Below are 26675 nucleotides of genomic sequence, written 5' to 3'. Positions count from 1 at the left end.
ATGGCAGTAATGGAGACGGGCAAATGAGAATTTACCAGGTCAGTAAGCCTGGCCTGACCCTGCCCCACACCCACCCCCAGGCTCATTCCCAAGCAGAGCATGACAGGCACTGGGATTTACTCAAAAGTTTGCTCTAGTCCTGGTCTGGAGAAACTCTCTGTGGCCAGGCATGCCAGAGACCAGAAGTGATCTAAGAGGTGCTTAACAAGCTGTAATGCGTGTCAAGAAAAATTGTAAAAGACTAAAATGGTGGGAAAAAAGAAAGGGAAAGAGATAGACTACTGGATGTCCCAGTGTACCCTTCTGGGTTTTGTTTTTTCTCAGTCTTTCATTATCTGAGCTATTTTACAATTCTGCAAATTGTAAAAAAACTGATGGTAATGCAAATGATTCTTGTCCATATAAATATAAATTATGTCCAATGCAATACAATTGATTATTGCCCTATAGATTTTTTTTGCCAGTTTTGCATCTGTTTGTAAATTCACTTCAGATTCCTGATGACCTATATTATGTGTCTACTTTTGCATTCTCCTTTGAATTGATTGTAACATCTTAGTGGTTTCCTCATTAATGAATGAGTGAAATAAAACTTTTGATCGAGGCTCATTCTGTATCTGTATGAGAGTCATGATTATACCTCCTTTTGATTTTTTTCCACTTACATATAAATTACCTGAAGATCTTGCTAAAGCACAAATTCTGATTCAAGGTCCAGAGTAGGACTTGAGAATCTTTCTGCAAGCTCCCAGGTGATGTCCATGCTGCTGGTCCACGGATGCCACTTAGGTGTTAAATTGTTTTTGTGATAATTCAACTTAAAATAGTGATACAATGTTTCTGAATGAATAAATTATTATCTATACATTAGGTTTGCTTCGTTAGCATAAGGAATGTTAGAGGGTTTTTTTTTTTTTTTTTTTTTTGGTGGAATTATGTTGTAACAGGACATGCTGTCCTTGGATAAATAAGTTATCAGAAACTGGTCAGGAAACCCCTGGTGGTGGATCCCAGCACTTCCCCAGGGTCCCATCACCTAATTGTCAGTGTGAATCCCACAGCTCTGCAGAGCCCTCTGTACCTTTCCATGCCCCATGGGCTCACATGCTTCCAACTTTGGACTAACCCCGTAAAGGGCGCTGGAAGGCTGAGGGTGGCTATTAACTATGCAGGGTTCCCCTTCAGCTTGGGCTTGGTCACCTCCAGGGAGGGGGAACTCACCACTCTCAAATATTCCTGTACCTCTCAGACCACAGAGACTGGGTGCTGGGGGATCCCCTGGGATCCTGGCCAGTCCATCTTCGAGCCAGGAGCCCTCCAGTAGACGGGTCTGTGCATGGCAGAAGGTTCCCCGGTTTATGCTGCTCAGGCAGACAGACACCTGCCCTTATCCTGTCTTGCTTCCTGCCACACAGGCTCGCAGGGGAAGTCCTGGAGAAGCACCTTCTAGGGCAACATTTGAACTGCTGCACATCAGTGGCCTCTGCTCCTGGGGTGGCAATTTTGGGCACTGCCCATGCAGTTTGCCAGGCTCTGGGTCTTGTGGGCCATTCCTGCGGAGGATCTGGAAAACATCACACCAACTTTCCCCCTTCACTGGGCCTGGGAAGAAGTGATGTGTCAATTACCCGATCCTTTGGTCTGGATCCAAGGCACAAAGATCAGAATGCAGAAAGGACTGCAGTCCTTAGAGTGCTGGCTCCAATCCTCCCACTGCCCTGGGCCTTGGGCAAAGCACTTTCTCTCTCCAAGCCTCAGTCTCCTCGCCTGTACAATGGAGAAAACAAAATTCAGAGCCTAGGCTTCGGGTGAGGCCAAGAGGCCAGGGCACAGGTGAGCATTCTGGCAGAGTTCCTGCCACCCAAAGTGCTTTTCCCATTTGGAATGGCAGGCTAGATCTCCTCTCTCAGGTCCCCCTGCCAGCCCTTAGGGCATGCTCCTCCCTCACAGTTTACCTGGCTCCACTTTCTCATAGCAGTCATCGCTGAGATTCTTCCTTATTGTTTGCTTTCATTCATCTTATCTTTCCTCCTCCCTGGGGGCAGGGACCTTGTCTGTCTGCTCCAACTTTGGACTAACCCAGATTTGGAGCAGACAGTCTGGCTGTGTCCCTGCCCCCAGATCAGCGATGGGTGTGCAGAAGGTGCTTGGGGAGCCCCTGCTGTATCGATGAAGATGTCTTGCACTATGCCTTAGCAGGGCCACAAAAAACATGAGTTCTTTTCCCAGGACAGTTGGCACACACTGCAGTCTCCTCCCTGTCTTCTCCCCACCTCAAATCCAGGCTCCAGGCGGGTTTTCTTCTCTCTGCCAAAGCAAACAAAGAAAAACAATTTTCCTGCCGTTCATAATTGTTCCATATTTTTCTAATAGGCCTAAGCCTGGCCTTGAGGTTTCCAGTCACGGGTCATTCACTCTCTTGTTGCTCACAGAGCCGCAGAGGAGAAGGCTGTGGGCAATTAGTGTGAAAGTTGCCTGCTGCCAGCAGCCCTGCCAGCCCGGCAGGAAAAGGACATGTCTGGTACCACCAGCATCTGCCAGGGGGTGGCTGGGCCTGGACCCCACATGAGCCAGTTCATGTCATTCTCACAACCCTGTGAGGACAATGTTATTTCCCCATATTTCTGATGAGGAAACTGAGGTTCCTGTGCTTAAGGGTCTTGCCCAGTCACCTACTGATGTGACAGAGCCAATGTCTGAGACCAGGTCTATCTTGTGTCACAGTCAGGTCCTAGAAATAGAAGAGGCAGAAGGGAAGGGGTTGGGGGTCACTGTTGACCCTAATGAAGGGGACTCCCTCTGACTGATTTGACAGATAAAACTGCAACCAGGTGTCCCCTGGGGCCTGGAACAAGTCACGCCCTTGGGCGTTGATAGCCTCTATTAGATGCAAGGATCCCTCAACAGCTTTCCGCTGCTTATGGGATCAAGTCCAGGGTCCTCAGCTGGGCAGTGAAGATACTCGGTAATCAAGTCATAGCCTGCCTTTCCAGAATTCTCTTCTCGGACCACAGGCAATGCCCCAGACATGCCTCGTATTCCCCAGCCCCTGCCCTCAGCCTTGGCTCCCTGCCTGAAACACCCATCAAAATCTGGTCCATTCTATCAGGTTCAACTCAAATCCCTACCGTACAGCCCCTTCCTTGAATCCTTCCTTGAATCCCTATGAAGCAGATACTATAGCTGTGCACATTTTGCAGATGAGGGAGCTGAGGATGGAGGTTAAGTGTCTTGCCTGGATCCACACAGCGAAGTCAAGGAATCTGGAGGCAGCTGAGTCTCTCCACCTCACTCTCCTTCTACTCCCAAAGACTCTTTCTCTCTGAGGGCAAAAGGGAATGTGTCAGGGTCTGCTGTCAGAACAGACCCTAAGGAAAGTGGCTTCTCCTGAGCTGGAGGTTGCCAATGAGACCTACAGGTCCTCAGCCCTGGAGTGATCTCCTGGGGCCTGTAAGCCTGTCCCTGCCTTCGATGAGAGAGCAGATGATACGTTCTGATCCAGGGGTCTGACATATCCTTTTTCTATCCCAGTGGGGGTAGAATCCTCCCAGCAAGGGGACATTTGATATTCCTTTGTTTGTATGGGGGTTGGATGGAAGAGAGCAGGAGAAGGGGTTGGGGAGAGCAATTTGGGGTGGTTTCAGCCACGTCTGTTCCTGCAGGAGGTCATTTGCTCACTTAGCAAACAACACAGCGGACTCTGCCGGCTCCCAACATGGGACTGGTTGGCCATACTGGCCTGGGTGCCCACCCTGCTTCTTGGCTCTTCTCCTCCTCTCTACTTCCCTTCCTGTCTCACCATTGCCCTTGAAAAGGTTGGGAACTTCCTCTTCAAACACCTCCCCGTCTCGCTCTCCCTCTCCTCCTCCTCCACCAGTTCTGTCTTCAGCTTACAGAATCTGCCTCCCCCCATTCCGAAGTTTATCCTTAAAGATCTGCTCCAGCCTAATTTGGACTCACTCTCCCGCCCCTCCCACTAGATCTTTCAACTTTACAGCGCAATGCTTAACATGGAGGAATGTGTTGATAATGGTGGAATTTTGGGCATCTGGGAGCCAGACTACTAAGCACCATTTAGCTTCCCGGACTCTAGCAGACCAGGAATTTGGCAGTTTAGGAGACTGCAGATTTGTTCTCCGTACCTAGAGGCTAAAGGAAGGCATGTCTTCTTGGCAGCATGCAGGTTTGGCGACTTCTCAGCTCATGGAAAACTACTGGGGCTGAGACTGATGGGGCTTTGGCCTGGACCTCAGTGGCGTGCCAAGACTGGTGGAGCAGAGTGGCCCCAGGCATTCAAAGAGTCACACCTCCTCTCTCCCCGGCTGGCTGCCTTTTCAAGGCAGGCAGTTGACAGAAGAGCAGGCACCTTGGTAACTAATATTGTGTAGCAGGGGTGGCAAACTCACATGCCTTCAGGAGTGAAAGTGTGGAGCAGGCTGGAGTAAGTAATAGGGAGTGGTGGGGACTGGGGCAACTGGAGAGTCCTGATGTGTCCAATATAATTCAAATGAAAATCAATGTTCTGGCCCTCAGGCTGACCATTTGCTAACCTCTGCCAATGCATTACCAGTTCCAAAGCTCTTTTCCTCATGGTTTCATTGAATTGCCATTTCCTTTCCTGCTTACAGTCACTGTCCTCACTTGGCAGATGAAGACACTGCACCTTAGCAAGGTGAAGACATTCCCCTGACTCATTCCAGGCAGGGATCTATGGGGGGGGGGGCGGGTGGCTTGAAGACACTCAAAGAAAGGTCTGTGCCCCCAGTTCCTTCCCCATGGTCAGATTTGGAGGTTGACATATAACTGTCCAACTCACCCATTGAGACTGTGCTGTGTTCTGACTTGGGCTTCTCATTTAAATGATCCTCCCTGCTCCCCCACCCCACCCAGTGTAGTCACTGACAGGAGAGAGAGGCCTGAAAAGGGGTTCTGAAGTCTGGAGGATCAGGGGCCTTTGACAACCTTGCCAGCCCTCAACTACAATGCCTGCCCTAGTCTGTTGAAAACTCACAGGAAAGAAAAGTTAGTCACGGAGACACTGCCCTGGGGGTCTGGATTCAGACTCACTGGAATATATTTTCTTTCTTTATCACAATACAGTGATTTGGAAGTAATAATAACTGCTGCATGCTTTACCTATAGTAATTCATTTAATCCTCACTACATAATTCTGTGAGGTAGGAGCTGTTATTATTCCCATTTTACAGATGAGAAAACTGAGGCATAGCTCATGCTTATACAGAATTTGGAAACGCAACAGGATGCGTAAAAGACAAAAGCTGTTCCTCAGCTCCCGTCCTGGTAAAAACCACCCATTCATTCATTCGTTCCATAATCCCTACTTTCAGGCACTATGCTGGGTGCTGACATTACAGTAAGGCACATAGGCCTGGAAACCAATTATCGTGAAGTATATGACAAATGACATATGAGAAATGATATATGAAAAATACGGGCTCCAGGAGCCTGGAGGTGTCTGGGGAAGTCTGGGAAGACTTTCTGGAGGAGGTGACACCTGGCAGAAATGGGGCATATCCCAAGGTGAGAATGGCAGATGTAAAGGCCTAGGGAAGGTATGAGAGTCATGTCACATGTTCAAGGCATCAGGAAGTAGAGTATTGAAGGGATGGCAGGGCGGGGGCAATGGGGCTAGGTTTGGGATTGTATTAGCCAAGGTGAACGTTGGAATTGTATCACAGCAATAGGCCTTGAAGAAGGTGAATGTGGGGCTGGCTGTTTTAGATTTTTTTAAAAGAAATTTTAATAGGTTCACGATTCAAAATGCATAAAAAATATACAGTGAAAAGTTTCCTTCAACCTTATCCTGCCACCCAGGTCCCCTCTTCATGGTCAACTAATCTCTAGTTTCTTATATGTCCTTCCAGAGCTTTTTCATTTTACTCTTACATATACTAAGCTCTTTCTCTCTCTCTCTCTTTGTATTTTTTAACCCCAAGGATAGCCCATTATTTATGCATCTCTGCACATTGCTTTTTATTTCACTTTAAGAACATACGCTGGTGATCATTTCTATTTTTGAATGGCAGTGTCATGCTGCATGGTTAAGAGCTGTACTTTATCTTACCTGCCCCTATTGATGGACATTTTCGTTTCTTGCTAATTTTTTGCTCTTACAATAAGTGTTACAATAAATAATCTTGTACCTATGTAGTATCCTTATTGTGCAAATACACCCACAGAAAAAGAAATTCTAGACGTGGAGCCATGAGGGTCAAGGATATATGCAATTTGATTTACATTTTAAAAAATGTGATTTGAAATTTAACTTGCAAAAAGAAGAGTGTACAGCCGAACAAATTTGATACATGTGATACACAGGCTGTGTATATACCTGTGCAATCACCACCCACATGGAGGTGTAGGTTACCATAGAATGTTTCCAGCCCCATCTCATGGCTTGTCTTGGTGGATATCCAGGACAATTTGTTTGTACCAAGGCAATTTATTAGTCTGACCTCTACCACCAGGATTGGTTTTGCCTGTTTCTGAATTTTGTATAAATGGAATCATAAAGAGTTGATGTACTCTTTGTATCTGGTTTCTCTTGTTCAAGATGACATCTGTGGGCTGGGCACGGTGGCTCATGTCTGTAATCTCAGCACTTCGGGAGGCCGAGGCAGGCAGATCACTTGAGGTCAGGAGTTCGAGACCAGCCTGGGCAACATGGTGAAACCCTGTCTGTACCAAAAAATACAAAAATTAATGGGGTGTAGTGGTGGACAGCTGTAATCCCAGCTACTCGGGAGGCTGAGGCAGGAGAATCTCCTGAACCCGGGAGGTGGAGGTTGCAGTGAGCTGAGATTGCGCCGTTGCCCTCCACCAGCTTGGGCGACAGACAGAGTGAGACCCGGTATCCAAAACAAAAAAAAAGATGTCATTAGTGAAATTCACCCCATGTCCCATGTTGTGTTTAGCAGTAGCTTTTTCCCCCCCCCCATTGCTGGCTGGTGTTGCATTGTGTGACTATATTACAACTTATCTATTCGTTCAACCCTTGATGGACATTTGGGTTGCTCCCAGTTTTAGGCTATTGTAAATAATACTGCCATATACATTCTTTGGGGGAACATTAATTAAAGCTCATTTCCATTAGTTATATCTGGGAGTAGCATTGGTGTGTACATATTACATTTTTGATGAATGTTACCAAGTGCCCTCTGTAGAGGCTGGTGCAATGTGAAGAAGTGCCTGTTCCCTTGTTCTGCATGTGAAGTGCTCAGCTTAGCACAGTGCCTGGGACAGCGTCGACACTTCAGAAAACCATGCAGCCCTCAGCTCCAGGAGTGATAAGAATGCCTTATGAGCCCTAAAGCCCCATTCTGAGCAGGAGACTGTGATTCTGCCAACGTGTCCCACTAGAAGGATCAGGTGAGAGTGAGGAGGAGTCAATGAATTCATTTCCACCCCCAGAGAAATATCCTTAATGAATAATAATAACTCCTTCGTTTATGTAGCTCTCTGGCCTTTCTAAAGCACTTTGACATGCACCAGTGGTGCTCAGCCAGGGCTCACATTAGGATCCTCTGGGGAGCTTTCCAGAAAAACCAATGCCAGGGCCCCACCCCCACAATTCTTATTTAATTAGGCTGGGGTGGGGCCCAAGCACCAGTGTTTTCTAAGCCTCCCAGATAATTCTGGTGTGAAGCCAGAGCCAGGAGCCACTGACTGCCTCATTTTCTGTCATCCTCATGGCAACTGCTTGCAATGGGAGAAGTGATATGAGGCTGGTGTACAGAAAGAGAGAAAGGGTTCTAAAATAGTGTTTATAGTCTAACAATAATGTTCTGCTCTGTGCCAGGAATAGTGCTGAAGCTTTCTAGTCCTCATTTCCATTAATACCATATGAGAAAGGCATTGTGATGATCATTCCCACATTACAAATGAGGAACCGGGCTGAGGGGGTGGGGTCCCCAGCCAAGGCCACCCAGCTGGTAAGTGGCAGCACTGGGTCCAGAACACTGGCTGCCTCTGAAGAGTCAGCACCCACGCTTAAGCCTGCCTCCAGGTCCTAATCCCCCATTTTGCCTAGAAAAAAGACTAGAAGGAAATACAACAAAATGGTATCAGTGGATCTCTTTGGTTGAGGTGATTGTGGGTGGTGTTTACTTCTATATGCTTTTCTGCATTTTTCAAATTTTTACCACTGATCATGTATTTGCCTATAATCACAAACAAATCAAAGTCCTTTCAAGTTGTTGAAATAAATAACAGAATCATTTTCTAAAGGAGCCAGTTAAGTCCCAGAGTGTCCAAAGCAGGTGATGACAGAATAAGGGCCACAACTATTTCCTGAGTCCCAACGCAACACTTGAGACCTCTCAGGAGGAGAGATAGGTGTGATCTTTACTTATAGGAAGGGGCTTTGGAAAGGCATGAGAAAATGTCCCCAAGCAAAAATTGCTGTAATGTCTTCATTTGACTGTATATGTTCTTGTAGAATAGCCAGAATATAAAGAAAATAAAAATAAAACAAAATAACCTAACATCTCACTACCCAGATGTAAACAGTGGGAAAATAGGGAGGACTACTCTTTCAGATAAGTCCTTGTCCATCAATATTCATATAGATCTGGATGAGCATAGTTTCCCATCCACGGATCAGGCTGTAAGCATGCAGTTTGCAACCTTCTTTTTAAACTCAGTAATGTGTAATGTGCATGTTCATGAACAGAGATACATGTCAGTCCTGGAATGGCTGCATACTATTGTATAGATATGCCATAAAATATTTAGCCACTCTCCCTTTGATGGACATGTAGGTTGTTTCTAACCACTTCTTGTCATGAATGTGTTGGAAAATGAAGATTCCAATATAGTCCTAGGAAAAACTCTAGAGTTAAGGTTTTTTTTTTTCTTTTTTGTTTTTCTTTTTAGAGTTAAGGGTTTTTTTGTTTGCTTTAGGGTTTTTTTTTTGGTAGAGTGAACAGTGGCTGAATATCGGTGTGTGCGTGTGTGAGTGTGTGTGTATAAATATGGGTTTTCATGGGTTGAATTTGATTTAAATAATTTAATTTAAAGATGGTTAACCCCACAGCCCACAGAGATCTTATCAAGCCTCTCTCTCTCTTTCTCTCTCTCTCTCTCACACACACACACACACACACACACACACACAAACTATTTGCAAGTGAGATGTGGTTGCAAAACCCTCTTGAGCAGAACCAGGCAGAGCTACCTGATGAGGTCATGCAGCCAACAGCCAAGGTCAGGTGCTGCCTGCCACCTTGGGCTCTAGGCCCACAGTTTGCTCTTAACAAATGCCTGTGGGCAATGACAACACACACACACACACACACACACACACACACGCACCAGACAATCTCATTCTCCCTGCATGCAAGGTGCTTGGGTGGTAATGGAATCTGCATGTCCAGAGGCAGGCATAATTGAATGGCTGAGGGCATTAAGTCCTTGATTAAACTGGTTGTTCATTTGAAGGGACAATTAACCCAGCTAATATTCCAGGCCAGCCCAGCAGGTCCGTCCCCATCAGAGGACATATTGAGCGAATAATGAAGTGACTGCATAACCTTTATGGCGGAGAGTAGGGCTCTGAGGTCCTTACCTAAGTCCTGCAGCCCAGGTCAAGCTGGGGCTGCAGACACTTCAAAGCAGGGAGACTCCTGGAGTCCAGCCATCCTGGCATGGGGTTACGAGACCTTGAGTTTGTGAATGAAAGAGGAAGTTTCCTCTGGGGAAGGTTTTTCTCACGGATGAGTGGCCTACCCCTGTGCTTGCCTTTTTCACATCTACATGTGATGCATGGAGCCTGGATGATGTTTCAGCAGCCATCTTGCGACCCAAGTGTGGATCTCGCTGGCTCTGTCCTACCTCTGGTCCTTTTGTTCTCTCACAGTTTTCTTATTACTTTATTTTTATTTTATTATTATTATTTTTTGAGAGAGAGTCTAACTTTGTCATCCAGGCTGGAGTGCAGTGGTGCAATCTGAACCCACTGCAACCTCCACCTCACAGGTTCAAGTGATTCTCCTGCCTAAGCCTCCCAAGTAGCCGGGAATACAGGTATCCGCCACCATGCCTGGCTAATTTTATTTTTTTGTATTTTTAGTAGAGATGGGATTTCACCATGTTGGTCAGGCTAGTCTCGAACTCCTGACCTCAAGTGATCCACCGGCCTTGGCCTCTCAAAGTGCTGGGACTACAGGCGTGAGCCACTACGCCTGGCCAAGCTTTCTTATTATTCAAGCCAGTTGGGTAGGGATTCCCCGTTTCAAGCAGGAGAAAGCATCCTGGCTGATAAGATGGGTCCTTTTCATTGCCCAGCACCTTTCCTGGAGAGTTGGAGGTGAGAAAGAGAGGAGACAGGGAAGGGTCTTCCTCTCTTTCTCTCCTAATACCTGATGTCAGCCACAGGGAAGGTCTCCCCTAGAGCACATATATCCCCGTTGTCTGAATTCTAGAAGGTTGAATCCAGTAGCTGTACTTGTTCTGGCCCTGGGTATCTGACAACAGAGGTGGCTGTGCTGGGTGCAGAGCAGGGGAACACAGCCAGAGCTTGGCCCCCATGAGCTACCTAGGTCAGACAGGGCCACAGTAATGACTAACCATCTGCCAGGAGTGGCCAGGGATCCCAACAGGCTGCAGAGACCAGGAATGGGCAGGAATGGGCAGAAGTGGAAGCAGATGGTGCCATGGTGGACAAACCCAGACCCTGCAGGAGCAGATAGAAATAAGCCCAATGATGGAAGCATAGCTTCATCTAGGTACTGTGCTCTGGGCTTTGCATGGGTTGCTAACATCATCTTTACCACATATATGAGGTAGATACCACTACCCATTTACAGATGAGAGAACTGAGACTCACAGGGGTTAAGTGGTTTGTTCAAAGGCACAAATTTAGGAACATGGAGGCAAGATTAAAGTTTAAGATTGTACAGCTCCAAAGTCTGTAACCATTCTTTGTCAATTTATGCATGCATGCCTCCATCCATCCATCCATCCATCCATCCATCCATCCATCCATCCATCCATTTATCCATCCATCCATCCATCCATCCATTTATCCATTCATCCATTTATCAATCCATCCATGCATCCATCCATCCATCCATATATCCATCCATTTATCCATCCATCCACCCATTCATCCGTTTATCCATCTATCCATCTATTTATCCATCCATCCATCCATCCATCCATCCATCCATCCATCCATCCAATCAGCCAGAGTCTATTCTCCCATTTATTCTACAAATATAATCTGATTATCTGTTCTGTGGCAGGCACCAAATGCCAGGTGCCAGGAATACAGCAATGACAACCATGGTCACTGCCTTCTCAGGGTGCTGAGTGGACATTGCAGGGCCCCTTGGATAAAGGCAGGTAATTGCATTCTGACTGAGGGTCAGGCTTCTTGCACCACCCCAAAAGGATCTGTGAGGACATACCCTGAATTCTGAAGCCCTTTGGAAGGTTCCGAGCCTGTGCTGGGTTGGAGTCTCGCCTCTGTACATTTATTGTATGTATGACCTTCAGAAAAACCACTCTTTCTCTCTGGGGTCTCAATTTTCTCATCTTTAGAGTTGGAATAAAAATATCTTGTGTAATCTTCACAGGGGTGTTGGGAGCATAAAGAAAAATACTTTTCTTAAAGAACTTTGTAAACTCTAATGTTCCGGGCATATATCAAGCAGTGAGTCCATTTGTCATATCTTTGAGGAAGTGATCTCCTCTTGTTGTGATCAGTGAGCCTCAGATAAGAATAACTTCTACAAGCTTCATTGTCATGGGTGATAGGTTTGCTCTGGAACCCTGGAGACTCATGTGTGCCTGTGTAATAAGCCTCCCCATGATAACAGAAGTGAGGCTGAGACCCAGAAAGGTTAAGTGGCAGCTGAGGTTGCAAGTGGCTTAGAAGCCAATGCTTAGGCCTCTGGTCCAGGGCCAGTCCCTGACACTATTGGCTGCCAGCTGTGCCAGGAGAGAGACTGAAGTTGGGTCAGACATTCTGACATTCTGTGGGGTTCTGCTGCTGCTGTGTTCAGCAGAAGGTCATCAGAGATGAATACGGTTTCTTCTAGATGTGAAGGAGAGCCAGAGTGGCTCCCTAGTGACTCATGGACAGAACAGCTTGTCAGGGCTGCAGCAAAGATGTTTCTGCAGCTCAGCTCATAGCAAAAGGGGCACCCTGTCCCTGGGGTCTGAAGAAGCAAAGCCTGTGCCCTTCACCTCCTGTGAGATTCCTTTTCTGTTAACTTTTCCTCCCATGAGATGCCACATGAGTGGTTACTTTCCAGGAGGCTGTCTTGGGAGACCTCTGCACCTTCCTGCTATAGAATTGCTCTTGGCCTTGGAGGAGATGTTAACAGTGGGCTTTGCAGAAAGCAGCAACACCTTTTAACCCTCCACCTGCTTTGACTTCTACCTGTCTGTGGGTTCAGGTAGCCTCTTTGGCTTGAAGACCCTTGGCTGCTCCTCTCTGAATGGCAGGTGATGGAGGAAGCCCCTGATCCTGCCCTGTGTCACCTGCTGATGTCACCCAAGATCCTCAGCATCTCACCTGTTGATTTTCTAGAAAATGAAGCATGGCGGTCACAGTGGGAGGGGGAAGAAAGTGAGAATTAAGAATAGATTGTTTTAAATCTTCGGCCTTAGAGTTTAAAATATAGAGCCCCAAATGATTGTTCCCCATCTTCCTATAAAATAAAGTCTCTCTTATTCTCTCTCTCTCTATCTCTCTATCTCTCTCTCTCTGTCTCTCTCTCACACACACACACACCCTTCTATATTTGTAGGCAATAAGGAGCCTTGGAGTATGTGTATAGGAGGCCCACGTGTGTGATGGAAGCATACGTGTGTGTGTCTCGGCACACATGTATCTGCATGGGTGCGTGTGTGTGTACGTTTCTCTGTGTAAGCTGGTGTGGATAAATGTGTGTTCATGCAGATGAATGTCTGTCAGTATATGTGAGAGTATCCCTGTGGGGGAAGGGGCTATCTTTAGCCCATGTTACCATGTCAGGGGTGCGTGTCAGCAGATCCCCTAGTGGGCAGGAGGCGGGCCTGCTTGGGCTCTAGAACCTTAGCCAGACACACAGAGGAGCCTGGCCATCTCAATCGATGAGGAGGTTGAAGCAATTTCAAATTCCTGGAAGAGAAGCTTCCTGTTTTTACAGAATCTATAGACTCCTGGCTGACAAACTCTGTATTTAAAGGTTGAAAATACCAATTTTATAATAAGGTAAATGTGGGTTTTCATTTATCTCTATTAAAGGCAATTACAAATGATTTCTTGATTAAGAGAAATAGAAAAGACAATCACCCTCCAAAACCTCACATCACGATGATTCATTTGATATTAAGGTTTAGGGTATCCTCAGCAAGAACTATGGTTTAAAAATGCAGAAATAAATTTTTCAATACCAAAGAATCAATAACCTACACTCAGGCTGAGACACAAAGCTGTGTGTGGAAAGAACTCTGGAGATCATAGGTGTCTAAGCTGTGTGAGTGTGTGTATGGTGTATGTGTGTATTTGTGTGTGTTCACATATATATGCATGTCTGTGTGTATATGTGTGCATTTGTGCCTGTGGCTGTGTGTATGTATGTCTGTATGTATCTATATGTGAATGTGTGCATGTTGTATGTGTCTGTGTGCTTGTGTGTAAATGTGTGTATGATGTGTGTATATGTGTGCATTTGTGTGTGTTCATTTAATTGTGTGTGTATGTGAGTATGTCTGTGTGTATGTGAGTGTAACTGTATCTGTGTGAGCGTGTGCATGTATATGTGTCTGTGTGCCTGTGTGTATGTGAGTGTGACTGTGTGTGTATCTGTGAGTGAGTGCATGTATATGTGTCTGTGTGCCTGTGTGTATGTGCATATGTTGCATGTGCATCTGTGCATGTCTGAGTGTGGATGTGACCCTGGACATGTCCCACTGCTCCTGGGCCTCAGTTCCCACATTTGTACAATGAGGGTGATATGGTTTGGATGTGTGTCCCATCCAAATCTCATGTTGAAATGTGGCCTCCAATGTTGGAAGTGGGGCCCAGTACAGGTGTTTGGGTTATAGGCGTGGATCCCTCATGAATGGCTTGCTGCATCCTCATGGTAATGAGCAAGGTCTCACTCTATAAGTTCACGTGAGAGCTGGTTGTTTAAAGGAGCTTGGCATCCCTCTTGCTCCCTCTTTTACCTTGTGACACCCCTGTCCGCCCTCTACCTTGTGCCCTGAGTAAAAGCTCCCTGAGGCCTCCCCAGAAGTTGAGCAGATGCTGGTGCCATGCTTCTTGTCCAGCCTGCAGAACTGTGAGCCAATCAAACCTCTTTTTTTATAAATTACCCGCTCTCCAGTGTTCCTTTACAGCAATGCGAAATGGGCTAACACAGGGGGTGAGCACTAAGTGGACTCCCATTTCTGGAGGGCACGGGATGCTCAGCTATGCTGTTGGGGCTGTGACGGGTTCCATCCTCCCCCGTCTCTGCTGCAAGTTTACCCCCTGACTCCTTGCCCTCCCTGCCCCTAAACCCTCGTGCAGCGTTCAGTCCTTCCCGCTGCCCAGGCACCTGGGAAAGCCTGGGAACCCTCATCTGCATCACGTGCTCAGCCGTCTCTCGCCCTTACACCCATGTGACCGTGGGCGAGTCCCTTCTCATCCCCGGGCCTCAGGCAGGAAAATGAGGTGGTGAGAGACTCCTCTGGCTTGGTCATTCTCAACATGCACATTTCCTGACCCCGGTGAGCTGTGAAGTGGTTTAGGAACCATCACACACACACCAAGCTCCCCTCAGGACTGGACACTCCAGCAATAAGTATATCAGTGTCCCAGTGCCCAGCACAGGGCCTGGCATGGAGCAGGTGCTGTGGGAGCGGGTGCTGTGGAAGCAGGTGCAGAAGGAGGGGTGTGTGGAAAAGGTGAGGCTAAAGCAGCTGACACAGTGCTCTTGCAGCCTTTCCCCTCCCCCATCCCCATCCTGGCCCTGTCGTGCCCTGATTTAAGACTCAGAGCTCCTCACATCTCTCTCTTCCTCCCTTATTCTCCTGTCTTGCTGGCATCACAGAATCACCTGGGGAGAAATAATGGTGCCCAGACCCCTGCAAGACCAAGTAAATCAGAATCTCTGAGCATGAAGCTCTGCCATCTGAAGTTCTAATGAACAGTGTAGGTTGAGAACCTCCTCCCTAGAGGCCAGAGAATCTCAGGCTCTCTCGACAGACTAAATCTCATGGAGACCAAATTAAAGGTCTACAACTTTCAATCTACTTCCAAGTTTCCTGCTGAGCTCCTAAAATACAGATCTGGGGACATCCCCAGAGCTTCTGATTCTGAAGGTGTGTCCTGGACCTGGAAATGCACATTTAAAATCAGCTCCAAGATTCCTGGTTCCGAGGCAGATGGTCCTCGGCCCTTCTTTAACCAGCTCCGGGAGGCTTTATAGCCAGGCTACATAGAAGTTAGGGGATCCCGGAGTCTCACACATGTCATAGGCTGCTTTAGGATAAACATCATCCATGGTAGGGAACCCTGGCACCCTCCTCCTCAACCCTCAGCCATACTTTAAAAACCAATCTAATTTTGTTCCTTTCTTCATTCAATCACTTCTCATTGCCTTGATGACAAAGATGTTAATCCCTAATGTGGCATAGGAGGACCTGTAGGTCTGGTCTGGCCTGGGGCCTCCCCTTGAGCCCTCTCCCTGGCTGTAGGGCCTCTGCAGGTGCAGCTCTCTCTGCTCGGCTCCCCACTTGGCTGAGCTAAACTCCTGCTCATTGCTTAGAGCTCTCCTGACCCTTCAAAGGCCCAGTTCACCAGTCGCCACCTCTCACAGATCCCAGAGCTCCAGGCGTGAGTCCGGATCCTCTACCAAACCACACTCTCCAGGAGGGCAGCAACTGGGTCAGTTTTGCTCCCCATTCAACCCCGTAACCCACATGTCTGCCTGGGGCCTTCCATGTAATAGGTGCTCAATAAATATTTGCAGAATGAATAAATGACACAAAACACATACTTTTCAGTTTTGGTGATTCTTACCCTGAATAGATTTTACAGCCTCACTGAGCGGGCAAGGGGATGTGTAACTGAGGATGTTCAGATAGTGCAGCATGACAGGCAGACATGGCATGTGTGTGTGCATGTGTGCCTGCATGCATGTGTGTGTGCACGTGTGCTTGCATGCATGTGTGTGGTGTATGGGAGTTAGAAGTCACATTTAGGTTGAACTTAGCGACATCTCGGCCCATAGCCTTTTTCCAACTATCACAAACTGGCTCTGAGAATCGGGTTTTTCTCTCTGCATTAGGACCCCTGCTCCAGGTGCCTGCAGGGGTTGGCAGTGCTCACAGCCTGAGTGTCCGGGGAACTGGGGGAGAGGGAGCCTTAGTTGTATGGGGTTCTACTAGGAGAGGGTTCAGGGGTTACAGAAAGAGCATGGCTCCTGAATCTGACCAGGGTGGGTTCAAATCCAGGCTCCATCCTTTCCTCACCAGTGTTGTTACCTTGGCTCAACTCCTCATTGTCCTCAGTCCAGTAGGAATAATCCTGATGAACCCACTGGGGAGAAGGGTGTCCAGATTGGTGATGCAGTGTGCTTTGCTCTCACCTTCTCAGAGGGAACCTTCCTTGAAGCACCCTTCCCCTCTTCCTTAATCCCCAGCACACTATCTAGCACAGTAGGTGCACAATAAAATCTTGTTGACTTGCTTGATGTATCACCTAGTCTAGAGACTGTCTCATAGTAGGTTCAGTAGCTCCCTTTCCCTCCTCAAGACTTCTAAGCCTGAGACCAGGGCGAGTGGGCTCACACCCCAGCTCTGTGTATGTGTATCCTGGTTCCTGTGACTTTGAGTGAGTACATATGCTTTTTCTGGGCCTCAGCCTCTTCCTGGGTCAAAGGAGCAGCCTGGAATCTATGTGTTTTACCCATTTCCACGTGGAGTTTTGCCTTGTCTGAGAGGACTGTGCCCAGGGGTGGTAAGGTCCTGGCTGGGGCACCCCAGGGGCTGGTGCAGATTGAGGGGCAGCAGGGCTGAGAGCAGCAACCTGGCTGGGTTCCTGGCCTGTGAAAAGGGAGATGTGTGTTCCTTCCTTACCTGCTTATAATAGAAAGCTGCTTCTTCGATTGAGCTGTTTCCCTCTTTTGCCCTGAGCTATGAGGAGTAGATTGGATGAAAAAATTATCAAGCCTCCTCGTCTAGAATAAATATTCTTGAAATGGAGCAAGTTATAAATAAGCAAGCAGCAATATCCTGTGTTATGAATATATAATTTCCATCTTTAATAGCTGACTAGGCCCCAGGGGCTGTCTGAAAATGGCCTGTCTGGCCCTGATATTTTATATATTTCTTAAAAGGCGCCCAAACTTTTGTTTCTTAGCCCTTGGACAGTTAAGTCTTAGGGGGAAATAATGAGAGTTGAAAGTCTCATTGAGCCAATGCACCAAGAGCAGGTACTTGATTAAAAAAAAAAAAAAAAATCCAGAAGATGCAAAGGCTCATGTTGAATAAGTGAGTTAGGCCTGGAGGGGCTGCTGAGCTTGTCTCATCCCACCTTCTCATTTTACAGAATAGGAAGTGGTGGCCCAGAGAGGGGAAGTGACTGACCCAAAGTCACACAGCAATGGACTATGTTCTAGGAGTCTAGAACAGAGGCCTTCCAGATTCACCAGGCTGGCTCCCTTCTCCAAGTGGCTGCCCGCAAAAGTCGAGGGAGAACCTGGAGACTCCAGGTTCCACAGCCAACAGAAACTTGCCAGGGGGACTGACAAGGAGGTTTGCCTCCAGTGGAGGACGAATCCCTGGATGAAGGGAGTCACTGTGTCTCAGAGGCAAGACTGTGAGGTCTGGTGAGCCATGGAGGCCAACTGTTCCCTCTCAGACCTCCTGGGCCAAGTCTGCATCACAGCCTGTCATCAGGAGCCTCTGAAACCTGCCCTTTCTGCCTCTGCAACCCTGACAGCCAAGGGGCAGTACAGATACTTATCACTCCCCCTACCTGGCAGGAAGCCTGATACCACGAGAAGACAATGGGCTGCTGGCCTCACAGATCCCAACTGACCAAGGGCTCCTCCACCTCCCAACTCTGTGGTACTGAACAAGCTGGTTGACTTCTCCTAGCCTCGGTGCTTTTTGTCTGTTAAATAGGGATGGTTGTAAGGATTAAATGTGACAGTGTGTAAAGCACCCAGGATGAACCAGGCTTGTACCAGGTTCTATGAATGTCATCCATCCCTCCAGGGCTGCAAACCTTTCTTCCCCAGTCTACAGCATTGTAACTGTGACTGCCTGTCACTGCAGGCCAGCCTCTGAGCCCCTGGCTGAGATGAGCCCAGTGATTCTATGTTCATTCATCTCGTCTTCCAGGAAGAATGAATCTTCTCGAAGGCCCCACATTCCCCTCCTGGTCCCCAGCAGTGTCCTGCAATAGGACTGCCCACACTGTAGGTGCTCAATTAAGGACATATTGGATAAGTGTCTACTGTATGCCAAGTACCAGGTCTAATAATGGCTAGTCATTATCAAGAATTGACTATGAGTTGCATTTACGAATGCATTGACCCATTCGATCCTTGGCACAGCACCACAAGATGGGCATTCTTATCCCCATTTAAAAGATGAGCAAAATGAGGTTTGCCAAGGTGATTAGGTCACTTGTTCAAAGTTATACAGCTAGGCATGGCAGGGCTAAAGCCGACTTCATGCAGAGCCTCTTCTCATTGTTCCCCATTGATTTCTTGCAGGATGACCTGCTTTTTCTAGGATCAGAGTAAAGCTGGAAAACAAATGGATTCATCAGCAGGTCCCGTAATGATGGGAGGAGGGCGAGTAGGGGAAATATTAATGCCTGTGCAATGTGCATGTTAAAATGTAAATGTCCTCTCCTGTGAGTCGTGAGGCACACTCATCATTATGAGCCAGCGTCTGAGGTTCTGATTTTGATGGCATTAGCTTTAATGGCTTTATTTTTTTTTAAACCATTTAATTACTAATCAGCGCTGCCTTGCAAGCTAATGTGAGATGCACACTTTGCATCTGGGGAAAGGACCTTCCTCAGTGGGCAGCTGAGAAGACTTCCAGAGGCCAGAGGCTGGGCCAGCTGGTCTCCCCCTCCTTAAGGGGGTTCCCCCACCCCTGGTCCCCAGACCTCTCTGCTATTCAACACTTGTCTTTGAAATCACAGAATGTCATTACATCTGAGATGAACCTTACTTAACAATTGGCTGCCCTATTCCCTCCCACCGCACCTCACAAAAGGGTAAACTGAGGCTCCAAAAGGCCCCACAGTTTCCAAAGGCTGGAATTTGTGGAGCTTCTTTCTTACTTGCTAACAGATTTCTAGTGCATAGACTCATTTGCATTCCCAATTTCAATAGTCAAAAACTTTCCAATGCTAAAACCTCATTTTCTGAAGCTAATTTAGGTCTCATTTTCATTAATAGCTTGGCAACAATCACGCAGTGGAAATTTCTCCCAGGTCGAAGAAAGAGCCCTGGTTGGGGAATCAGGATGTGTGTGAGCTCCTGCTGTGCATCTCCGGATAAGTTGAATCACCTCTCTGGTCTGTGGTTTTTCTCCACAGTCAAATGAGGGGACTGCGTTAGCTCCGTGTTTTTCCAAACATGATTCTATAACTCCTCTGTAGAATACAGTATGCAAAAAGATGAAAATACTTGTTATTCAGAAAAGAATGTTTTTGGCTGGGTGGGGTAGCTCCTGCTTGTAATCTCAGCACTTTGGGAGGTAGATGAGGGCAGATCACTTGAGGTCAGGAGTTCGAGACCAGCTTGGGCAACATGGCAAAACCCGCTCTCTACTAAAAATACAAAAATGTAGCTGGGCATGGAGGCGCACAGCTGTAATCTCAGCTAGTTGGGAGGCTGAGGCAGGAGAATCGCTTGAACCCAGGAGGTGGATTGGAGATTGCAATTTTTTGAAAGTGTACAGAGTCTAATGAGTTTGCTGGATTCAAGTTAATCACGGTTTTGTTACCATTATTTATTTATTGTCCAACATGTGTGCTTTGGGCCTTTCCTATAACAGAGTACCTTCAGACCCTCTAAGAGGAGGCTTTATTTTTCGTGGCAATTTTGTCAAGTCCTTTGAAGCACAAGAGTTCCCAGGAGCATAGAATGGGAAACTCTGGCAGGCATGGGGCCTAGCTCTCCTCTGTGTCACCTCTGGGACTTCTGTGACTCCAAGAGATAAGAAATAAAGGAGGCTGCTCTAGAGACATCCTCTTAGCCTTAAGCTTGGATCACTCACTTCCTCTAAACATCACCATGCTCTTGTTCAGAGGCACTCAAAATCCACCTTGGGGACTTGACCTTACCACTACTTGTCCAGAAAACCTGTGCTGGCCACAACGACACTTACCAGGCCCTGTGTCATTGCCCCAGCCAAACTTTGCCCCCTTCCCCTCTTCCTGGGTAAGCCCCTAAGCCCCTCCCCTCATCCTTTGCAGCACCCTCTCACATGCCGCCTTGCTCAGAGGCGGCAGTCTCCCACCCCGGAACAAGCCCCAGGCTTGGAATCAGAGCCAGACGCAAGCTCTGTCTTTGTGCCTTGGTTATCTGGTTCTGGATCAAGGACTGAACTTTTTTCCGCTTTACTTTCCTAAGACAAAAATGGGAGAGGATCACGGTACTGACTGTCTTGCTTTGGGGCAAAGATTAAAGGGGCTTGAATATCTTGTCTTAGCCAAAGTTTTCTCCAAAGCAAGGCCTGAGGTAAAGGCCTGTGTGCTACTGCTCTTTTAAGCAGTGTGCTGCGAGGGCCGCAGGAGTGAGGGAAATGATAGGCAAAACTGGAGATAGGAAAAGCCAACTCAAGGATGCAAGAGAATTCAGCCACCCAATGGCATCAAGAGCAATTGCGTGCTTGATCTCATGAAAAGATCTCTCAAAAGGCTATGTAGGCCAGGTGCGGTGGCACATGCCTGTAATCCCAGCACTTCGGGAGGCTGAGATGAGCAGATCACTTGAGGTCAGGAGTTCAAGACCAGTCTGGCCAACATGGCAAAGCTCCGTCTGTACTAAAAATACAAAAATTAGCCAGGCATAGTGGCCGGAGCCTGTAATCCCAGCTACTCGGGAGGCTGAGGCAGGAGAATCACTTGAACCCAGGAGGCAGAGGTTGCAGTGAGCCAAGATCATGCCATTGCACTCCAGCCCAGGTGACAGAGTGAGACTCCGTCTATAAAAACAAAAACAAAACAAAACAAAACAAAACAAAATCCTATGTAGCAACTACTCCTTAAGACAGTCTATCCAGAAAGAGGCAAGAAGAGGAATTTACCCATAGGCTCCAGTGTCTTATGGCTCAAAGGATTGCCCCTGGTGTGTTCACTCCCCCAGGTCTCCTGGTTGCACATGCGTGCCTGCTGAGTGGGTCTTGCTGCATTTCAAGTGTCACCAGCAAGAGGAAAGCTCCACAGCAGAAGTGATGTGTGCACAGACAGGAGATGCACTGCTTTGAGGTTGTACCTACAGTCAGTTGTTCAGAGTCACATGAAGTTGGTCATTGCAGGGGAATGTGAGGGGCAAAGGTCTAAGACCCCAGAGATATGGGTGGTTGAGAGGCTCTGAGGATGGTGTAAGAATTGTCTCTGTGTCACCCTGTATCATCCACAGAGGCATCTACCCTTCCGTCACATCCAGCTCCCGTACAATCTGGGGCCTCTGTGTTTGGTGTGAACTGAATGTCCCTGCTTTCTCTAAGAAGTAGGTACAAGTCCAATGACTACAGAGTTTTCTTGGGATCTCTGAGATGACCTAAGAAAAGAGGTTAATAAAACAAGACACAGTCCCTACACCTGTCCTGAGGCCCTTATGGGTACTCATCAGACCTCCCCTCCATTCCCCAGTCTCCACGTCCCTCATCCTCAACCGGCAATTTGTCTGCTCTGTGCTGCTTACTGAGCAGGATGACTCAGACCATCATCCCAAAGAGGTCTGAGCCCTTGGCTTGTCCTGTTCTTATTGAGCTGTTGTTGCTGCAATTGCTGACTCACAAGTCCCTTTCATCAGGCAAAACAACACCAAGAGACTCGCAGAGAATCCCTGCTGCAGAGAGCAACAGGACTTGGCCCTCACAGTAATCTGGTGAATTATCCTGCCAGGATGGTAACTCCTTTCATCACTGCTAGTCCACGAGGAAACTAAGTGACAGGTGGCTGTCACAGCTTCAAGTCCAATGGAACCTTTACAGTGTCACCTGCAGGAAATATTAGCCCCACGACAGAAACATTGGCTGTCTGGGGACCATGACCCCTAACCTCACAGAGCCTAAGGTTTGTGGCAAGTGTAAATCCTGCTAGGGGGTCACTAGGAGTGATGGCAACAGGGAATGGACGTTCAGCCCTGGCTTCCAAGACCCATGAATTCCAGCAGTAGGAAGACAGCACCATTTATTGCCTGTTGGTTAGGTGAATAGACAACATGCTAAAGACAGTCCTCCAGTCCCACAGTGGGTGGTCCCCAAGCTGGCAGCTGAGCTCAGCCTTTCACAGGCCATTTCACCATTGTCATGGGCCACTGCTTCTCTGTAATGGGTCCACAAGAAGATTAGGGGAGTCCATGGCCGTGTGCCCATTGTCATACCTCTTTTGCAGTAGGGCCCACCCTTGATAGGAGTCACTGATGTAGGCGCTGCCATGTAGGTGGAGAAGGCATTCTGTGAGCCTTCATATGTGTCGGTGGAGGCACTGAGGGTAGGAGGACCCAGGAGGACAAATCCGTGTTCTCTTCGGGGTGGAATTTTAATTCTAATTTCCCTAACTCGAGTTCATAAGCAAAGCCAGAGCTGCGATTGAGACTGCTATAAAAAGAAACCTCCTTGACTTTATGCCCAACGGAGCTGTGTTCCTTAACATTTGCGAAAAGGGAGGCTTCCTGATACATGAAGAAATTACATCTGTTTTTTGGGTTAAACACACACACACACACACACACACACACACACGAGACACACACAATGTAGACTGGCTTCCTGTGCAGACAATGTGGGCTCAGTTTTCCGGAAAATAGTTACCCAGTTAGGAAATTCTCCAGTTAAGAAAGCCCAACCAGGCCATTCAGCTCTGGGGAGGGCACTCCGAGACAATGTCTGCTGGAGGAGCACATTCAGTCTGTGGATTACCAGTGGGCACCAACATCCCCAGTAAGCTTCTACCTGAAGAGCTGGAAGCCACCAAGGAGCTCCAACACCATGGTGGGTCCTCCTAAGTCCACCGCATGCTCCTGCCGTGCACAATGCTTTGCAAACTGTAAAGAGCTCTCCAAATGCACAGCCATTAGCCTGGAGACGGGCCCCCAAAGAAATGGGCTTGGGAAGGGAAGGGACTGTGACATCCTGAGGAAAGCAGAGGTCCTTGGCATCCTGCCATGGCTGAGGGAAGTGAGCCATGCACAACTCCCTAGCTGTGTGCCGCACCTTATAGTCTGTACAGAGATCTGTCTCTGTGGCATTCATTTGAGCCTTTCTCCATCAGAAAAAGACCTCATTACTTCTGTTTGCTAATGTGAACCTGAAGCGCAGAGGAGCTGACTCACCTCAGGTCATGCACGCAGTTAGTGGCAGAACCTCAGTTTGGGCCCATGTCTGTCTCTCCTAACCACTCTGCTTTCCAGCCTGTCATTCATTCATTCTCATCCCCCACTCATCCAAAACAAATCAAGACAGATACTGAGCAGACAGTGCACGCCCTGGAGATGGGGGCACAGGGAAGACATGAGCCTGTTTTCAAATGGCTGCGTGGTCCTTCACCCTAAGGACCATGTAGCCATTAGGCAGGCGAATCAGGGGCTGAGATCTGGCCCCCTTTATTTGTTGTCCAGTGACCTTTGTACTGGGCTCATGGTCATTGCTCCTGACATTTGCAAAGCACTTTACTGCAGGCAAATGCTTCCACATGCAACATGTCAGTGGAGCTGGCGGGACCTGCATCGCGTCTCTGCTTTACAGACAAAGAAGCTGCTGTTACCGTGAATTGCCCGCCATCCTTTGGCAGAGCTAGTGGCAAAGCCAGGCTCTTAGCTGGGCCTCCTGGCTCCAAAGCCAGTGCTCCTTCCACTCCGCCGCCTCTGAACACAGAGCAATACGGGTGAAACCTTTCATGCATCTCTCTCCTTTCCCCCTTGGCTTCTGAAACACAAGTGAGCCTGGGAAGGAAAGGTGACTGCCAGCAGCCTTTTAGGAGAGACGTTCCTGTACTCAACAGTTATTAAGTGTCCACAGCATGTGAAGCGCTGCCTAGCCCATCGTGACAGCTTCAGATTGACATGATATTAGAAGGCAGCCATGACTTGGGTACCAAAGGACTGGGAACACCAGCGTCAGGTCTCCCGCTGTGGCCACTGTCCTTTCACAGCCTCTGGGAACACCCCCATGCACACCCCCACATGGGAGGGCAGTCAGCTTCTTTCCCAGGTGCGGCCCACAAGGGCGACGGGGTGGGGACGGCCTCAGGAGAGCAGAAGCCCTCGGGGCTGCAGTGTGATTAAATTCTCTGTTGTGAGAAAGTGACATTGTGATCTGATTCATACCAGTAAATATGTGATTTACATTTAATTCTGAGTAACCTTTCTGGGCTTGGCGAGGTGTGAAGGAATCTGATGGGGCCGGCTCCGTGGAGGAGGAGGCGATTCATATTCATTAAGACCTCCACATTAGCCAGCTGAAGGGTGGCAGAGCCCCAGCCCGCCCTCCTCCTCATGCCTGCTGGGGTCACGGCTGCAGGGAGGCCAGCAGTCACACTGGCTGCCACCTGGGGATGGGGGTGCAGGTTAGCGGTGACAGCTGGAGGCACCAAGAGAAAGTGGGAGGAAAATAAACAGCAGGCCCACGAGTGACACTGTCCAGGTGATGTCGGCCCTCCAGAGTTTGCTGAATGAGTCCTATTGAGCCCTCGAGGGTAGAAGAAGAGGTATTGACCGAGGAGGTGGTAGTTCTGAGAGGCCTCTGCTGCTCCCTTTGTAGGACTTAAAGGCACTATAAAGCCATCTTTGCTTCATACAGGCTTGGGGCAGAGAGAGAAATGCAAAGGAAGGAGGGTTGGGGTCTCAGGGCAAGGAGAGTGGTGCTCTTGGCCCCTGAGGGCACTTGTTCAGGTTTTGATGAACTGAGCTGGGGTCACCCCAGGTGCACATGCCCCGATGAGCTTGGGAAGTAAAAGAAGTGAGCTGAGATAAGGAGGCATGCATCTCCCACGGACGAGCTCCCCAGATGTCCCTGGACCCTCTACTTGCCTGTCCTCTTAATGGGAATATCTACAATGATTAATGACAACGCCAAGAGCCTGTGTTTGCAGAATGCTTGCCAGGTGTCCACTCTGTGCAAAGCCATCTTACGGGCATGCTTCTACTGAGTTCTTGCAGTAGCTTTATGGAGGAGCGACTGCTCATACTTCCAGAGCATTGACGAGGATACTGAAGCCCATTTTGGGCAAATGACTCACCCTAGGTCATGTACACAGTTCGTTGCAGAGCTTCTGTTTGGACACATGTCTGTCAGAATCTAGAGCCTGCTCTCCCAACCACTGTGCTCTCTGGCCCTTCGTTCATTCATTCATTCTCGTCATCCACTCACCCAAGACAAACCAAGACAGGTACTGAGTGATGGGGGCACAAAGAAGACATGGGCCTGTTTTCAAAGAGCTCTCCATGGGGGAGAGCAGGGAGACAGATCATTATCATTCAAGGTGGCAAACATCACCTGCTCTTAGTTGGGCATGGACTTAGAGTGTGCTGGGGAGAGAGAGACCACTGTGTGCTGGAGGAATCAAGGAAGGCTATCTGGAGGAGACATTTCAGAGAAAGCCTTGAAGGATAGTTAGAAGTTTGTCAGGAGATAAAAGAGAGGGCCAAAAAGTATTGGGTGTGTCTAGGAAACAGCACACATTCTGGGGCACAAAGAAGATGCCCAAGGAGGAGCCGTGGGAGATGAGGCTGGAGAGTGGGCCAGGTTGTCAGGAGAGCCCAGGAAGAGGGGACAGGCAGTGGGGAGCCATGGAGGGGTTTATACAGGGACTGGCATGTGGGTATGCTTCAGAATTATAGCTGTGGCAGAAGCAGATCAGAGTGAGGTGCCTGGGGGACCATGGCTTGTCCAAGGGGACACTTACCCCAGCCTCTGGTAAGTCTCTGACATTGCAATTGGTTTTTATTTGGATTGAACCTGTTTTTTCAACAAAGCAGGGGCCTAAAGCTTTGCCTAGCACTTTTCTGGGCCCTTTGAGGATACAGAAGGGAAGAGAATATGACTTTTGACCTCAGGGGCCTTTCATCCCAGTTGGGCTCCAGGCTGACCCAGAAGCCATTTGGGAAGAGTGAGCCGAAGGGCCCTGGCGGGGCCTGCCTTTGTCCCACCACAAAGGAATATGTCCAGGCTGCTGCTGGTGATGTGGGGGTCATCATCTTAGAGAAGGCACTGTGAAGATGTGAAAACAAAAGGGAGTGAGAAAGGAGGGAGCCCAGAACAGCCCTCTAAGCAATACCACGTCTAGGAGGAAGCTGAGCTGCCCGCAAGCAGGGAGGAGAGCTGGGACGCCTGGGTATCCAGCAGCTGAGGCCAGAAAGTGTGTCAAGAAGGAGGAAGTGTCGGCAGTGCCAGGCCCGGTCCATAGCCCACGTGCGATGGGAGAGGAAGGGCGTCCGCTAGATTTGGCAACAAGGAGGTCAGAGGCGGCTGTCAGAGGC

This window comes from Pongo pygmaeus, chromosome 16 (assembly GCF_028885625.2).
Source record: "Pongo pygmaeus isolate AG05252 chromosome 16, NHGRI_mPonPyg2-v2.0_pri, whole genome shotgun sequence".
NCBI classification, from domain to species: domain Eukaryota; kingdom Metazoa; phylum Chordata; class Mammalia; order Primates; family Hominidae; genus Pongo; species Pongo pygmaeus.
Note: the sequence above shows the minus strand (reverse complement) of the source record.